The sequence below is a fragment of the Mus pahari genome, chromosome 15, assembly GCF_900095145.1.
Source record: "Mus pahari chromosome 15, PAHARI_EIJ_v1.1, whole genome shotgun sequence".
Classification (NCBI taxonomy): domain Eukaryota; kingdom Metazoa; phylum Chordata; class Mammalia; order Rodentia; family Muridae; genus Mus; species Mus pahari.
The window spans coordinates 1327065-1331197 of NC_034604.1; positions in this window are offsets into that span (position 1 = coordinate 1327065).

Below are 4133 nucleotides of genomic sequence, written 5' to 3' on the forward strand. Positions count from 1 at the left end.
CTGAAGACAGCTACAGTGTACTTACATATAATAAATAATCTTAAAAAAAATAACAGCACATATACACACCATAACAATAACAAAACAATAGTAATCAAACACTACTCTTTGATATCTCTCAATATCCAGTGGTTTAAATTTTCCAATAACAAGACACAGACTAACAGAATGGATACAAAAACAGAATTCATTCATTTGCTAAATCCAAGAAACATACCTTAATGTCAAGGATAGACATTACCTGAGGAATAAGAGATGGAAAAAGATATTCCAAACAAATCAATCTAAGAAGCTGGTGTATCCATTTTACTACCTGGTAAAATAGACCAAAACAAACCAGAAAATATAGGGGAGTGTGGATTGCTATCTTTATGCAGGTGGGTCACAAGATAAGGTGAGTCATGAGATAATCACTGCCTGTGATTGGGCAGTAGAAAAGGAAGGCAGGCTGAGAATTTTAGAGATAAGGACAGAGGGACAGAGGAACAGAGAAGAAATGAAGGAGAGGAAGAGATAATTGGAACCTATAGAAAAGGAAGAGGAGCCAGACTCACACAGCTCTGGGACACATAAGTAATGTGGATTTCTTAGTTAGATAGATTAAATAATAGTAGGGTGTGTTTGTCTCATCTAGGGATATAGCTTGTGTTTATATCGATTGAGTTTTGAGTTTATAGTGTGGGCATTTTATGTGTTAAGGATTTACTAGCCTTCTGGTCAGCACCAGCCCCAGGCCACCTTGAGCACAAACTTGGCAGACAGCCCCACAGTCCCCAGAGGAGGTACCACTTACAGGTGCTATAACATGCACAGGATCTTAGGATTCCAAGATCCCAGCACTCCAGAAACTTGGTCACACCAGGATCTCAGAGTCTCAGAGGAAGCTTGACTCCCAAGAACTCTGAAACACCCATAATCTAAGGTTAACAGGATCCCAGAATCATAGGATCACAGAGAAAGCTGGACTCTGAGGAGTTCTGAATCAACCAGGATTACAGGAAGGACAGGCTCCAATCAGATATACTGAGGGCAGCAAGCACTTGAGATAATCATATAGCAGGAGGCAAGTGTAAGAACAGAAGCAACAGAAACCAAGGTTACTTGGCATCATCAGAACCCAACTCTCCCACCATAGCAAGTCTTGGATACACCATCAGAAAAGCAAGATGTAGATCTAAAGTCACTTCTCATGATGATGATGGAGGACTATAAGAAGGAAATAAATAATTCCCTTAAAGAAATACAGGAGAACACATACAATCAGGTTAAAGAACTGAACAAAACCACCCAGGATCTAAAAATTGAAGTAGAAACAATAAAGAAATCACAAAGGGAGACCACTCTGGAAGTAGAAAACCTAGGAAAGAAGTCAGGAGCCATTGATGCAAGCATAACCAACAGAATACAAGAGATAGAAGAGAGAATCTCAGGTGCAGAAGATACCATAGAAAACATTGACACAAAAGTCAAAGAAAATGCAAAAGGCAAAAAGCTCCTAACCCAAAACATCCAGGAAATCCAGGACACAATGAGAAGACCGAAACTAAGGATAATAGGTATATATGAGAAGGAAGATTTCCAAATTAAAAGGCCAGTAAATATCGTCAACAAAATTATAGAAGAAAACTTCCCTAACCTAAAGAAAGAGATGCCCATGAACATACAAGAAACCTATAGAACTCCAAATAGTTTGGATCAGAAAAGGAATTCCTCCCATCACATAATAATCAAAACACCAAATGCAAAAAACAAAGAAAGAATATTAAAAGCATAAGGGGAAAAGGTCAAGTAACATATAAAGGCAGACCTATCAGAATTACACCTAACTTCTCCCCAACCACTATGGGCAGATGTCATACAGACCCTAAGAGAGCACAAATACCAGCCCAGGCTACTGTACCCAGCAAAATTCTCAATTACCATAGATGGAGAAACCAAGATATTCCATGACAAACCGAAATTTAAACAATATCTTTCCACAAATCCAACCCATCAACAGGAAATAAAGGGAAAGCTTCAACACAAAGAGGGAAATTAAACTTGAGAAAAAGCAAGAAAGTAGTCTTTCAACAAACCTAAAGAAGATATCCACATGAACAGAATTCCAACTCTAGTAACAAAAATAACATGAAACAACAAATACTTTTCCTTAATATCTCTTAATATCAATGGATTCAATTCCCCAATAAAAATACATAGACTAACAGACTGGTTACATAAACAGGACCCAACTTTTTGCTGCATACAGGAAACCCACCTCAGGGACAAAGACAGACACTACCTTAGATTAAAAGGCTGGAAAACAATTTTCCAAGCAAATGGTCCCAATAAACAAGCTGGAGTAGCCATTCTAATATCAAATAAAATCAAATTTCAACCTAAAGTTCTCAAAAAAGATAAGGAGGCACACTTCTTACTCATCAAAGTTAAAATTTACCACGATGAACTCTCAATTCTGAACATCTATGCTACAAATGCAAGGGCATCCACATTCATTAAAGAAACTTTACAAAAACTCAAAGAATATATTACACATCACACAATAATAGTGGGAGACTTCAACACCCCACTCTCATCAATGGACAGATCCTGGACACAGAAATGAAACACAGACACAGTGAAACTGACAGAAGTTATGAAACAAATGAATTTAACAGATATCTATAGAACATTTCATCCTAAAACAAAAGGATATAACTTCTTCTCAAGCACCTCATTCCAACTCTCCTCAAACTATTCCACAAAATAGAAACAGAAGGTACTCTACCCAATTCATTCTATGAAGCCACAATTTCTCTGATACCTAAACCACACAGAGTCCCAACAAAGAAAGAGAACTTCAGACCAATTTCTCTTATGAATATCAATGCAAAAATACTCAATAAAATTCTCACAAACTGAATCCAAGAACACATCAAAACAATCATCCATCATGACTAAGTAGGCTTCATCCCAGCAATGCAGGGATGGTTCAATATATAGAAATCCATCAAAGTAATTCACTATATAAACAAATTCAAAGACAAAAAACACATGATCATCTCATTAGATACAGAGAAAGCATTCAGCAAAGTCCAACACCCCTTCATGATAAAAGTATTGGAGAGATCAGGAATTCAATGCTCATGCCTAAACATAGTAAAATAAATATACAGCAAACCAGTAGTCAACATCAAACTAAATGGTGAGAGACTGGAAGCAATCCCACTAATTCAATGACTAAACAAGGCTGCCCACTCTTTCACTATCTATTCAATATAGTATTTGAAGTCCTTTCTAGAGCAATTAGACAACAAAAGGAGATCAAAGGAATACAAATTGGAAAGGGTGAAGTCAAAATATCACCATTTGCAGATGATATGATAGCATGTTTAAGTGACCCAAAAATTCCACCAGAGAACTCTTAAACCTGATAAACAACTTCAGTGAAGTAGCTGGATATAAAATTAATTCAAACAAATCAGTGGTCTTTCTCTACACAAAGGACAAACAGACTGAGAAAGAAATTAGGGAAACAACACCCTTCAAAATAGTCAAAAATAATGTAAAATACCTTGGTGTGACTCTAACTAAGGAAGTAAAAGATCTGTATGACAAGAACTTCAAGTCTTTGAAGAAAGAAATGGAAGAAGATCTCAGAAGATGAAAAGATCTCCCATGCTCATGGATTGGCAGGATTAATATAGTAAAAATGGTTATCTTGCCGAATGCAATCTACAGATTCAATGCAATACCCATCAAAATTCCACCTAAATTCTTCACAGAGTTAGAAAGGGCAATTTGTAAATTCATCTGGATTAAAAAATATCCTATGATAGGAAAAACTATTCTTAACAATAAAAGAACCTCTGGTGGAATCACCATTTCTGACCTCAAGCTGTACTACAGAGCAATTATGATAAAAACTGCATGGTACTGGTACAGCGACAGACAGGTGGATCAATGGAATAGAATTGAAGACCCAGAAATGAATCCACACACCTATGGTCACTTGATCTTTGACAAAGGAGCTAAAACCATCCAGTGGAAAGAAGACAGCATTTTCAACAAATGGTGCTGGCTCAACTGGTGGTTAGCATGTAGAAGAATGTGAATTGATGCATTTTTATCTCCTAGTACAAAGCTCAAGTCTA